Genomic DNA, 15,231 nt, shown 5'->3' on the forward strand with positions numbered 1-15,231 from the left:
CAGGAGCTAAACACACCTGGTCCCTTAGAACATCCAGCAAGGCTGGCAGATTCTGCAGATTGTCCCTCTCTGACTAGCATCGAAGAAACCTTGGAGTCTGAGATGGACATGGCACATGCCCTAGCTTCGACGTCTTTCCCACCTGAAGAAGAGGATGAATTTCTTCTGCGACACTCCAGATGCAAAAGACGGGCTGCAGTCTGGTAAATGCAGCTCATATCCAATGCTGTGCTTCAGGAGTGGGAGACGATGCAAAAAACCCCAGGACAGGCGGCAAGAAAATGTACAGGCCTATGTGCTTGGACTTAGAGAGGGAGGGAAGTACTGATTGTAATGAGGGCAGCTGGATGGACCCCAAAGAATGAGTTCCCTGATTGGACCAGGTTAATAGCCCCAATCAGGGAGACCTGGCTGACAGATATAACCAGAGTGTCAGAGGTTCTGTTCACCCTGAGAGTTAACTCTGAGGAAGCCAGACCAGTTTCAAGTACAATGTATAAATAAAAGATGACTTGGTGACTGGATATCAGCCTTGGTGGAGATATTGCAATTTTTGCATAATTATTGCCTACATTTAAATGCTGGCACTTTTAAGTTAAATGTGTTTTCACTGAAGGACTCCTAAAATGCCATGTTTAGCCCTGGCATGAATTCTCTGACATCTGTATAATATTTAATTCCATGTTTCTACACTGACTAAATTGTTTCTTCTTCTGCCCATAATTTGCTCTGTGACCTGTGGAAAAGATGTAGAAAAATATCTAAATGCAGATCTTCTTTCAAACTTCAAATTCCTGTATCTTCCTTGTAATCAAGAAGAAGCTCTGCTTTAGATTGCCTGGTCACCTTGCATTATTTAAATTAACTTTATATCTTCACAGCACTTCTCAATCATTTTAATTATTGTGAGGCTTTAATCTCCTGCTTGGGCCTATGATTGAAGATAAATTATTTCGGTTTCTCAGTTTCAATCTGTCAGTCTCTTGAAAGATGGAAATGAAACATGATCAGAGGTAATTGAATCAGTAATCACACAGTCCATTAGGACAACTTAGTTTGAATTTACTTTTCATATTTTCTGCCTGCTCTTGTTAATTAGCCTAAGCATAATTGTTTACCTAAAGAAATACATGTTTTAATTTTTACTTTTTGAGGACATGTCCATATCTATCACAATTGTTTCATCTAAAGAAATGCAGATTCTATTTCTAACTCTTATGTAATTGTAACCAAAAAGAAAAATTGCAGAATTTTGTGTTCAGACTATTGTAGTGGTGGTGTGGTCCTTATCATGAGAGCATGAATGCAATGGGGGATGAAAATCCTCCAGTTTCCTATCAGCTAACATTGTGCTAGTATTGCAAATCATAGACATCAATTCTAAGAGATAAAGCAGTCAGTATAAAAAGCTCAACTGATTTGTGTCAAAGACAATTTACTCAGATAAAATTTACCACTGCCACCTTATTATCAGATTAAGTTTTAACAACAAGTGTTAATAAAAAAAGCTGAATTCTAAAGGGCCCAGAAAATAACAGTTGCAGCCAGCATGTTCCATGAGTGTTTATAAAGGTCCTCCAGGTATCAGAGTGCAGTGAGGGTCTGACCCAAGCTAGTTGGAGTTTAGATTGATCTAAAAATGTTGTCAGTTTCAAAACAATTAATTAGGATTTTCTGCCAATGTGGAAACTTGAAGGGTTTTGTCTTAAGGGAGGAATGAGATTCCTGTCTGTGAATGGTCTTCTTTTGTGCCATGATGATGCTATGACTCTATGCCTGACGCCACCTCTGACTGGTCTGTCAAAACATCTTTAATTTTGCGAGGAGATAATAGCAACTGCTGATGCTGGAGTCTGAGATATTAAGGTGTAGTGCTGGATGAACACAGCAGGACAGGCAACATCAGAGGAGCAGGGAAGCTGATGTTTTGGGTCTGGACCTTGCTTCAGAATTAATTTTGCATCATTTGATTATCAACCCTACTTCAACAGCATTCTCCTCACTTATATCAATTCTCCCCACTTATACACTCAAAACTGTGTTGAAAAATGATTTCCCCTTAATCCACTTTGCTCTAAGGAGAATGGTTCAGGTCCCGCTAGTCTTTCTGCATTTCTAAAATCATTTATTTTCTGTATCATTCTAGGAACTCCCATTGACACCTTTTCTAATCCTTCCTGTATTCTATGTTGCTCGGGGTTAATCACAATTTTCATAACAAAAAGCCATGTCACATCATTGTAAAAATGGTGTCAGAAGTTGAAAGACACAGGTTTCACCCCTAGACATGGCTCCTGCCACTTCTGCAGGGAAGGGAATTGCTTGAGGGTTCTTGATCACTTATCTATGGTTCACAAAGGCAGATATTCATTAAATACATTGCCGCTGCCTGTCAGATCTCTTTTTAGTTTGCTGGGAGTAGAGAACACATCTACAGAACTTGTAGGAACAGGTCGAAACTTTGTGGAGTCCTTTATGTGGTAAGGCATCCTTTTGGATATAATCCCTGAACAGATGTCATCATAAATTCATCAACTATTATGCTGTTTGAAATGTCAATAGAAGTCATCAAAAGCAAATGTTAAGCTGCCCAGTGGCGTAAAGGTCATGATATTTAAATATCTGGGTGAAAAAAAACTGTCTATAGTAATAATTACTTGGCATTTCACTCTGTTGAATTGAACCTGGGGTATACTATTATGGGATTTACAACCATTCATTATCACAATGGGCACCTGATATTTCACAGTTTGATTGACAATTCCAAGTGGTTGTAGCTCCTAGAAATGGAAGGATGAATTCCAGAACTTACTTCTATAAAGGATTAATTTAAGTTAAGTGTAGTGAATGGGTTTTTACCAATCAGAGGGGTTTTTTTTTGAAATAATGCATTTTTCAATAGGCACATAAAAACACTTTTATCTCATCTCAGCATGGGTCCTGAGGAATGCTCATGGTGGGTACTGGGTGATTTGACATTGTATACATCAGGGTAAAGGATGGGCTTTGATGGTTTATTATGAATTGGCACTAAATTGGCAGAGGCGCTATAAACGCCCAGTGGTGCGTGTGGAGATGCGTAGGTTGGCATGGAGGGTATGAGATTCGAGGGGTATGGGCACAATGACACACATTGTCATGGAGTATATGAGGGGTTGCAGGACGGGTTAAGGGAAAGAAGTGGCATAATTTCACACAGCTGGGAGTAGGGATTTTGTGGGGGAATGAAGTATGTGAGGGCTGAAGGTTGGAAGGCTGATTTTCAATGTCTTTTCTGTTAAATCTTGGAGAAAATACTGGTGCATTGGGGCAGGTCTTCTGTTCAGACTGCCACACATCTGGCAGCTTCCATCCTAGTTCTGAGATCATCTGCCATATATGTTAGAAACTCATCCTTCAACACCACCCACCATTACCAGTCCCAGTTCACCGCCCAGGATGACAATCTGAAGCTCCAAGGCCTTTTCACTTGTTTACATGAACAGGAAATGTAAAAGCAAATACGCAAAAGTCACATTCCCAGGGCAGGAATGTTTGGGACCCTGGAAAGAGGTAAAATGGCTAGTATTTCCTGCATTTGCTTCACAGCATTAAGTTTCATTTGCTAAACGTCTGCTCATTTCATCCATTTGCCTTTATGCTCCTGAAGCCTGGTCCTATCTTCCACATTGTTCACTGAATCTCTGAGTTTAGTGTCATTTACACACTTTGAAATTAGGTCCTGTGGATCTAAGTCCAAGTCATATGAAATATGAAATATGTCCTTGTGTGATTCTTCAATGACAAAACAGTGTTCAGAATTATCTCCATCAAGTTCAGAGAATCCTTATAGTGTGAGATCAGGCCGTTCAGTCCATTGAGTCCGTGCCACCTCTCCGATCAGCATTCAATCTATACCCACCAGAAATGGTCGAAAGAAGGGTCTAGACCCGAAATGTCAGCTTTCCTGTTCCTCTGATGCTGCCTGGCCTGCTCTGTTCATCCAGCTCCACACCTTGTTATCTAAGGCACAAACCCTGTTTAAGTTTGTCTCTGAAGCAGGAACTGACTTTCATGCCTGCTCAATTACGTGAATGCCACCCTAAAGTTGCACATGTTGGGGAAATAATGTATATCCATTTTCTGCCTGGAATTCTGGAGCTGAGACAGACTGATTTTACGTAGAGTACATGCACACAGATTACACGCTTTGGAACAGGAGAACTGCCGAGAGAAACCTGGCTAAACAACACACTGCTTTATGAACCACAAAGGAAAAATTGCTACCATCCCATCCATGGGAGTGTAGAGTAAACCCTGTTGCTTGCACAAAGCCTGCCAATACAGTGATTTTTTTGTGTGTTCTGTTGCTAGAATGTATATAATGGTTATGTTTTTCCCATCTCCAGTCCCGTGATAAGATTATGGCTCAATGAGCCAAGTGCAGACTGATGAAGCAGCCTGTCTGAGGTGCCACTGTAGAGTCAGAGAGCAATAATAGCCCAGAAACAAGGGCCATAGAGGTCAAGAGGGCATTGAAGGGCAGCAATGCAAATGGGTTGGGTGCTCAATTCAGCCACTTGATCTTGTCATAGTGTATGGTCGCAGAACTGAGTTGAACCTGTACCATAACGTGCGACTTGTTGATAGGAGCACAAGAGAGGAAGATGGAGAGGACCCGTGGAAAATGGCTGTTAAGCCTGATGGACATGATCTTATCGAGATTCCCTGTAGTTCTGGGCCTCTAACACTCATCTGGCTATGTCAGGCTGGGCCATGATTAGAATACATCTTTCTGCAAAAGGAGTCATGTCTGACTTGTGGGCAAGAGTAATATCCTTATGAATTGAATTACATGATCCGCAAACACTAGTAGAAAAGATAAAATCCCCTACTGCAGGTCAGAGCCATAATATATCAGACACAATGGAGGCTGGACCAACTGCAGTACCTCGATTACCTCCTGGAGCGACTCCTGATCAACACTCCACACTTTTCAATGCCAAAGACATTGATCGTTACTGTAATTCCTTCATTTAGATCTGGGAGGAGGTGCGGGTGCATGCGCACAGCATCCAGGTAAGGAGGCAATAAAGATTTTTCCATATGTTACTTCCACAGCATTGTTTCTGCAAACCAGGGATTTGTCCAGCTAAGAACTACCCAGCCAAATGGCTGAGAACCCTGAACTTCAAATGACAGACATTGACTGTTCCAGAGTTCAGACAGATACCCTCTATACCCCCATGGATGGGATGGTAGCAATTTTTCTATTGTGGTTCATAAAGCAGTGTGTTGTTTAGCCAGGCTTCTCTCAGCAGTTCTCCTGTTCCAAAGCGTGTAATCTGTGTGCATGTACTCTACGCAAAATCGGTCTGTGTCAGCTCCAGAATTCCAGGCAGAAAATGGATATACATTATTTCCCCAACATGTGCAACTTTAGGGTGGCATTCACGTAATTGAGCAGGCATGAAAGTCAGCTCCTGCTTCAGAGACAAACTTAATGTTGCTGAAGAGCCAGCCTGCGGCTCTTTGGAGCTCCCAGATTTGTTGGACTGGTCCATTCACAGAAAGCTATGAGCTTGCTTTGTCAGAATGGAAAATTGCTTCCAAGCAAATTTCTCCAGTTAAGCTGAGCGCTGTCAAAAGTGATTTGATCGCAAGTAATGATTTCTAAAGACGTACACGCTGGCCTTTTCAGCTGTAAAATCTCCACCTACCCTGTGACTTTGTCGTGCTCACAGTCACTAATTATTTCTCTCTCCCTCCTTCCTGCAGATTGCTTTACCTGTCATCTGTGTTCCTGGGGGAATGTCTGATTTGGGGGCCTGCAATGTGAAAGCCTGGATCCACAGCTGTATTTCTGAAAAAAAAAATGCACCTGAACAAACCCAGAAAAGGGAATTCAACATGAAATATATGTTTAGAGCTGGAGATTGGGACAATGGTGATAAGTGGCAGTAGCTGCTTTCCTTATTGATATCATGAGTTGTCTTTTTGAGCTATGGATTAGCAATAAAATAGTGATTCTATATAGATCTCTAGATGTGTGGCACAATTGATATTTCTAGAAACAGCCACCACTGCGCAAATCCCCACCCATATAGACTTATCTTAACCCCCGAGGAAAAACATGGAGAATCTGTAGGGCAGCAACTGCAGTGTTGCATCACAGATAAGACTTATTCCTGCAGAATCACACCAGCGATCCTCATTTCATGACCACAGTAACTGTTGCGAAGACCAGATATCGTAGTGTCAGGAACGCATTCACTGGTGTTAAGACCAAAAATCCTCATGTCAGGACCAGCGTATCACTGGTATGAAGATCAGTGTTCTTGGAGCCAGTTCCAAATGCCAGAGTACACTGGTCTTGTACTGGTCCAATGTTGCTGCTTTTTCTCTCTTGGTATACATTAAATGAGCAATAGTCCGAGTAACAATTCCTCAGGAACATCACTGTAGACATCACTCCAACTTGGACAGACTATACACTGTCTCTCCCTTCAGCCCCTAAACAGGTTTCTCTGTCTGCTGCCACTTCACTTTAATCACATGGATTTTAATCTTACCTGAGAGTCTGTGATATTGGAAATTTGTCAAACGTCATTTAAAATTCCACACAGACAATATCAACCAGATTGATATTTCTGCTATTCTCTGAAATATTCAGTTGACTAAGTCCAAGCACATTTCTCATTATAACAGTGAGATATGCTGCATAACAAGTGTAGGATTACTGAAGACTCAGAGAATTCTGCGAATAGTTCAAAAACATTGATTTTAGAAAAGGATGTGTTTATTGTGAATGCAATGATTAGATAGTCATGATGAGAAGGTGCTGGTGCTGGACTGGCGTCGCCAAGGTCTGAAATCACATGACGGCTGAGGAGTGGGGCTCTGAAAGCTTGTGCTTTCATATAAACCTGTTGGATGATAAGCTGGTGTTGTGTGATTTCTGACCAGTAGGTGGAGTAGTGAGTGCATATGTGCCAGAACACAGTGTAAGTGGCCAGGGTCATTATGGTGTCTCCAGAAGGAGGTGGAGATTGAGCGGCGTCTGAGGCATGTGTGATTTTGGTTAATTTGGCTGTAATTAGAGATTGAGTGCCAGTCAATCTATCTCTGAATCTGGGGGCAGCTGAACGGTATCAATGTGGACTTCACCTGCTTCAAAATCTCCCCTTCCCCCACCGCATCCCAAAACCAGCCCAGTTCGTCCCCTCCCCCCAGTGCACCACACAACCAGCCCAGCTCTTCCCCTTCACCCACTGCATCCCAAAACCAGTCCAACCTGTCTCTGCCTCCCTAACCTGTTCTTCCTCTCACCCATCCCTTCCTCCCACCTCAAGCCGCACCTCCATCTCCTACCTACTAACCTCATCCCACCTCCTTGACCTGTCTGTCTTCCCTGGACTGACCTATCCCCTCCCTACCTCCCCAACTAAACTCTCTCCACCTATCTTCTTTTCTCTCCATCTTTGGTCAGCCTCCCCCTCTCTCCCTATTTATTCCAGAACCCGCACCCCATCCCCCTCTCTGATGAAGGGTTTAGGCCTGAAACGTCAGCTTTTGTGCTCCTGAGATGCTGCTGGGCCTGCTGTGTTCATCCAGCCTCACATTTTATTATCGTGCATTAGAATGAGAGTTTGCTCACATTGGAATTTTTTAAGGTTTTGGTCTTTGAAATCATAGACTTTCAAAGTTCCACTTCTTCAATTTTACATAGAACATGGAACAGTACAGCACAGCACAGGCCTTTCGGCCCACAATGTTTTGCCAACATATTATCTTACTGAGATCAAACTATCCCGAATACCCTACATTATACTATCATACACGTGCTTATCCAAGAGTCGCTTAAATGTTCCTAATGAAGTGAATGTTCGATTGCTAAGTCTGTGGATGACACAAAAATAGGTGTTAAAGCAAAAAGTAAGGTTGACACAAGGTGTCTACAGAGGGATATAGACAGGTTGTGAGTGGACAAAACTTGGCAGATGCATTATACTATGGGAGAATGTGAGGTGTAAACTCTGGCAGGAAGCAGAGAGGAGCTGGTTATTATGGAAGTGGGGTGAGATGGAAGAAAGCTGCAGCAGATAGGGATTTGGGTTCCTTGTGCATGAATCACCAGAAAGCTGGCAGATATGTTCAAATGACAAATTGACTCTCAGGCTTTTTGTCAAAGGGAATGTAACATCAAAATGGGGAGGTCTTACTAAAATTACACTCAAAGAATCAAACAGTTATGGTTCCTTTAGTTAAGGAAAGACATAGCAGCATTGAAGGCAATCAAGAGTAGTTTAACTTGGTTGATTCTGGGCGTGGGAGGATTTTATTACGAGGACAGGTTGAGTAGGTTGGGCTTGTACTAACTGGAGTTTAGAAGAATGAGAGGTGCCTTATTAAAATGTATATGATTCTGAGAGACCATAACAAGGTAGATGCAGGGAGGTGGTTTTCCCTTTTGGAAGACCCTAGGATCAGAGGGCATAATCTTGGAATAATGAACAAAAACAAAGTTGCTGAAAAAGCTCAGCAGGTCTGGCAGCATCTGTGAAAGAGAAAACAGAGTTTGCCTTTTGTTTACGGTGACCCTTCCTCAGAACTGATGGTGGCTGGGAAAACATAAGTTTATATACAGAAAATAAGGAGGTGCATGGGGTAGGAGGAAAACAATAGGATAGAGCCCAAAGAGAGAGAAAGAGTTGGACAGACAAATGCATTGCTAATGATTAGGTTGGGAGGGTGAGTCGTTGTTAATCAGCACTGTTCGTGATGAAGGTGTGTAATGGCAGGCTATGTGGTAACAAGGCCTGGTGTGTGGGTTAGGGGGCTAGGACATGGGAGAGTTTAGGCTGTAAAATTATTGAACTTGACATTGAGTCTGGAGGGCTGTAGGGTGCCCAGTGGAAAATGAGGTGTTGTTTCTCCAGCTTGCATTGGGCTTCACTGGAACACTGTAGCAAGCCAGAGACAGAGATGTTGGCCAGGGAGCAGGGCGTTGCGTTAAAGTGGCAGGCAACAGGTAGTTCAGGGTCTTCCGTAGATGCTCCTAAGATGCTACTTGGCCTGCTGTGTTCATCCAGCTCCACACTTTGTTATCTCTTCTGTAGATGTACTTGAAGCAGTCACCAAATCTACGCTTTGTTTCCCCAGTGTAGAGGAGACCACATTGTGAGCAGTGAATGCAGGAGACTGGATTCTGGGAAGTGCAGGTGAAGTGTTGCTTCAGCTGGAAGGTATGTTTGGGCCCTTGGATACTGGGGAGGGAGGAGGTAAATGCGCAGATGTTGCACCTTCGCTGGTTACATGGGAAGTGCTGTAGGGCTGTGGACAGGTGTTGTGGGTGAAGGAAGTATGGATCAGGGTGTCCCAGAGGGAACGGTCCCCGCGGAAGGCGGACAAAGAAAAGGAGGGGAATAGGTGTCAGGTGGTGGCATATCGCTGGAGATGGCAGAAATGGCATCTGATGATCTTCTGGATGTGGATGCTGGTGGGATGATAGGTGAGGATAAGGGGAACCCTATCGCAGTTGTGGGAGAGAAGAGAAGGGGTGAGGGCAGAAGTACAGGAGATGGGCTACACCTGGTTGAGGGCCCTGTCGACAACGGAGGTGAGGAATCCTTGGTTGAGGAAGAATGTGGACATTTCGGAGGCTCCCTGGTCGAAGTTGGCTTCATCTGAACATATGCAGTGGAGATGGAGGAACTGAGAGAATGGGATGGAGTCTTTGCAGGAAGTCGGGTGTGAGGATGTATAGTCCAGGTAGCTGTGGGGGTCAGTGGGTTTGCAATGGATATTTGTGGCCAGTCTATCCCCAGAAATGGAAACAGAGATGCTGAGGAAGGGAAGGGAGGAGTCAGAGATAGGCTCGGTGAAAATGAGGGCAGGGTTGAAATTAGAGGCAAAATTGATGAAGTTTGCCAATTCCAGACGAAAGAGGGAAGCAGCACTCAGGATATCATCGATGTATTGGAGAAACAGTTACAGGTGGGGGCCAGAATAGGACTAGAACAAAGAATGTTCCACATACCCCATGAAGAGACAGGCATAACTAGGGCCCATGCGGGTACCCATGGTGACCCCTCTTACCTGAAGAAACTGAGAGGAGTTGAAAGAGAAGTTGTTGCGGGTGAGGACAATCTCGGCCAAGCAGATGAGGGTGGTGGTGGGTGGGGATGGCTCAGGTCTTTGCTCCAGGAAGAAGCGGAAAGCCCTAAGACCCTCCTGGTGGGGAATGGATGTGTAAAGAAATTGTATATCAATGGCAAAGAGGAGGAGGTAGGTGGAGCTGGTAAACTGGAAGTTTTAAAACTGGCATAACGCGTTAGATGAATCATGGATGTATGTGGGTAGGAATTGGACTGGGGGAAGAAAGCTGAGTCAAGGTAGGAAGAGATGAGTTCTGTGGAGCGGGGGCAGGCTGAAACAATGGGTCTGCCTGGACAGTCCTGTTTGTAGATTTTTCGGCAGGAGGTAGAAACAAGCTATGCGGGGTTGGGGTCTATTAGCTTGGAAGCAGATGGGGGGAGACCACTGGATGAAATGAGATCTGTGGCCGTAGTGGATACAATGGCCTGATGTGCTTTGGAGGGTTCATGGCCCAGGGGAAGGTCGGAGGATGTATCTGAGAGCTGGCGCTCAGCCTCTGCAAGGCAGAGGTCAGTACACCGGACTACAACAGCACCACCCTTATCGACAGGCTTAATAACAAAGTCAGGGTTAGATCTGAGTGCACGGAATGCAGTCAGTTCGCAGGAAGGTAGGTTTGTGGGAGGGTCAGCAAAATTTAGGCAACTGATATCATGTCAAAGGTTCTCAATGAACAGTCATCAGACGCCATTTCCGCCACCTCCGGCAGGATGCCACCACCAGGCACATAACCCCCTCCCCTCCCTTGTCTGCCTTCCGCAAGGACTGTTCCCTCCGGGACATCCTGGTCCACAGTCCCTTCACCCCCAACTCCCTCCACCACAGCCCTACAGCACCTTCCTCTGTAACCAGTGAAGGTGCCCACTTACTTCCTCCCTCCCCAGTGTCCAAGGGCCCAAACATACCTTCCAGGTTAAGCAACACTACAGGGCTGTGGGGAGGTGTTGGGGGGGGCGAAGGAAGAAACACTTCACCTGCACTTCCCAGATCTAGTCTACTGCATTCGCTGCTCACAATGTGGTCTCCTCTACGCTGGGGAAACAAAGCGTAGTCTTGGCGACCGCTTCACAGAACATCTACGTTCTGCTCGCAAAAAAGACACTGAACTACCCGTTGCCTGCCATTTCTATGAACCACCCTGCTCCCTGGCCAACATCTCTGTCTCCAGCTTGCTAGTGTTCCAGTGAAACCCAACATGAGCTGGAGGAACAACACCTCATTTTCCACTTGGGGACCCTACAGCCCTCCAGACTCAATATCAAGTTCAATAATTTTATGGCCTAAACTCTCCCATGTCCCAGCTCCATACCCCACACACCAGGTCTTGTTACCACATAGCCTGCCATTACACACCCCCTGTTGTTAGCCACTAACAGTTCCCATTAACAACTATTCACCCTCCCAGCCCGATCGTTAGTAACTCCTTTGTCTGTCCAACTCTTTCTCTCTCTTTGGGCTTTATCCTATCATTTACTCCCTACCCCACCCACCTCCCTATTTGCTGCATATAAACTGACGTTTTCCCAGCCACCATCAGTTCTGAGGAAAGGTCACTGGACCCAAAACATTAGCTCTGTTTTTTTCTTCACAGATACTGCCAGACCTGCTATGCTTTTCCAGCAACTTTGTTTTTGCTCCTGATTTACAGCATCTGCAGTTCTTTTGGCTTTTAATCTTAGAATAATGCCGGCCCATTTAAGAGAGAAATGAGGAGGATTTTTTTTTCTCTCAGCATGTATTAATTCTGTGCAATTCATTACCACAGAGGGGTGTCAAGGCTGGGTCATTAAGGATATTCAGGGCTAAGATAGATGAAATTTTAATCGTTAAGGGAAACAAGGGTTGTGGGGAAAAAGGCAAGAAAGTGAAGATGAGGATCAATCGTGGTCTCTTTGAATTGTGGAGTACTCTCGATGGGCAGAATGGTCCACTTCTGCTCCTGTGTCTCATGATCTTTTGATTTAATGACCTATCTAAATGAAGCATAACCTTTGTGCTCAGTTCCCCCACGCTAGATTATAGAATTCCATTAGCTTTCCAAATAACTTGACGTGGCTGAATAGTAGTATTTTGTGATTCATGCCCAAGTAAGTCCAGATCCCTCAGAGGTCGGCATCTTTTAACCAATTAGTTAATTTTCTTTTTTTATGTTCTTCCTCCCAAAATGGATAACTTCGTCTTGTCTTATCTCCATTTTCAGTATTTTGGCCTCACAACCTATCGAGACCTTTTAGTAACCTCCTCATGTCCTCTCATTAACTCAATTTTTTAACCTATTTTTGTGTTATCAAATTTCATAGCCATGCTTTCCGTGCTTGTGGAAAACCACTCAACATATCTTGTCAACCTTAAATTAAGACCCATTTATAACTCTACGCCTTCTGTTAGCCAACCGATTTCTATTCATGCCAATAAATTAATCCCTACAACCGTGAGCTTTTATCTGTCGAAGCAGGTTCACTCTTCTCTGCTTGAACTTCCAAGTGTGAGAGATGACAGGGAGGGTAGAGGTGATAGGTGCTGCCACTTCTTTGAGCCCTGAGTAGGGGCTTCTGGGGGGCTGTGTGCGGTTCCTCCTCTGGCTATGGACACCCTGGTCTCACCCTGTCTCCTTATGAGTTGCTTGCACAGCTCCAGCATCCCCTTGCTGCACCCAGATCCCCATGGTAACCACCATCCTGTCCATGGAGGCAGACAGACTGCTACAGAAATTGCTGCTTCTCTTTTGCCACTTCTGGCCAACAAGGGCCCATTGCATCCCAAATACCTACCTTCCACTGTTGCTCCTCCCTGGACATGTGGATGAGGCACCTCATTGCTAACACTGCAGGGTCCTTTCCTGCCTGTGGCTGAGCAGAGGCCTGATCTCCAACAGCTCTGCGAGTGCCAGTGGCCTGGGGGTTTTCTTCCTCAGCGAGGTCTGGAGATGTAGCAGTGGCAACTGCCTGGTTATCATTTCTTTATTATCGCTCACTTTGGCCTTGAGTCCACGCTTTGATTTACCGCATCTTCCCAAATTTAATCCCTTGCCCCTCTGTTTAAGAACTTTTTATTTTCCCAGTCTCTGAAGAAGGGCCTCGACACGAAGTGTCAGCCTTCCTGCCCCTCTGATGCTGCTTGGCCTGCTGTGTTCATCCAGCTCTACACCTTGTTATGTAATATTTCCCCAGTATTTTGTTGGCAAAAACACAGACTCCAGTGTAATCCTGGTGGAGGCCAGCCCATTGGTTCTGATCCCATTTTCCCTAGTGCCGGTGCCAGAGCTCTATAATCAGAACCCAATTCTCTGAAGCACACATTCCTCAGCCTATCATTTGCCTGATGAAAATTTGCATGTGGGTCAGGAAACAATACAGAGATTATGCTCTTCTTATTTTAGTGCCTCACTCCTCATTCTGACTATGCAGAACCATCTTCTTTGTCCTGCCTATTCGTACCTTTATAGACCACAATTACTGGAGCCACCTCCACTCTGACTTTCTCTCTGCCCTGAGCAGAGGTCCCCATCAAACAGTGACATTGGACAGACAACACAGCCAACTGGACCCATACACTTTGCTGCAGAGAATAGTGTCAATTCTCTTGTGTATTCTGAGCCTTTTCTTTTCCTTTATTCACTCACAGGACAAGGACATTGCTGGCCAGGCAGCATTTATTGCCCATCCCTAATTGTCCAAACGGCACTTAAGGATCAACCAGATAGCTGTGGGTCTGGTGCCACTTATAGGCCAGACTAGGTAAGGATGGCAGTTTCCTTCCCTAAAGGACATTAGTGAGTCAGATGTTTCGGCCCTGGCAATTGACAATGAATTCATCAGAATCTTAATTCCAGAGCTTTTCGATTGATTTTATTGAATTTAAATTCCACCATCAGCCATGGCAGGATTCAAACCTGCGTCCCCAGAACTCTCCTGGGTCTCTGGATTAACAGCCCTTTGAAAATACCACTAGACCATCTCCTGCTGACTACTACCACTAAATTCCTTCTTACTCACTGAACGTTGTGTGATTTCCTGTTCCACTTTACCCTCATTCAGACAATCTTAAATCAATTGCATGGGCTAAAGCTCCTGTGCTGCCCTCTGGTTCCCCCAACCTGCCTCGCTCTGAGCTCTGTTGCCCTCTGGGGTCGTCATCTTACATTCTGTGGAGTAATCCTTTACTGATTTTACTTGTTTATTAAACTATTAGAGTTTACAGGTATAACTTTCACATTCCTCGTGCTTTTCCCTTCTGTTTTGACTATGCTCAGCTGAAGTCAAACATCTTTGGGTCTTGCAGCCTTTGATCCCCTTCTTGATTTTCTGCACTGCTTTGTCAGTGGGCTAAAAACCAAATTAATGAGGTGATATCAGCGGTGCTTTTTCATCTTTTAACTTTGAAAGATCATCTTATCTTCTGAATTATAAATTTCAAAGCTTTCTGTCAAATAAGATTGCTGGGTTATTTTATAAACATACAAATCAATTTGGTAGAAGTTGTGGATGGTCAATTTTCAGATGAATCGATGTTTAGATTCCTACAGGCTTTGGTTGACTTCCAGCTTTATAGCACTGACATTCTCATCCAGATGCTATAAGTCAGTCCTTTTATGATCATCGAAGGTTTCTTGAGCAACCATCCAATACAAGTAACTTGTAAAAAGTAACTTGTAACTTGATAGCTCAGGAAATGGAGACCAACACAAATGATAACCAGGTCAAGAGATGTTTATTGTGCAATTGTATCATTGTGTATAATGCATATCACATCATTTTAACATAATTTTAAAATATATTTCACACTCCCCAATCTTTTGCATGTTGAGATATAACTATAGCCGAGTGGAGTTTCAATGGTAGTTGCTTAGGAGAGTAAAAGTGATCGAAGAAATTTGTGTGTTGTAAAGTTCTGAGGAGGGGGCACAGACAGAGTTGGGAATGGCACCTGGGACCCAAGAGTTGGGGGCAGCGGTTAGGACCCAGGAGATGGATGGGGAATGGAACCTAAGAGGTGGATGGGGTGAATGGAACCCAAGAAAGAGATGGAGGGAATGGAACCCAGGAAATGGGTAGCAAGAGTGTGTAGTGTGTGGAGTTGGGATTGTTGGGGTGT

This window comes from Stegostoma tigrinum, chromosome 3 (genome assembly GCF_030684315.1).
Source record: "Stegostoma tigrinum isolate sSteTig4 chromosome 3, sSteTig4.hap1, whole genome shotgun sequence".
Lineage (NCBI taxonomy): Eukaryota > Metazoa > Chordata > Chondrichthyes > Orectolobiformes > Stegostomatidae > Stegostoma > Stegostoma tigrinum.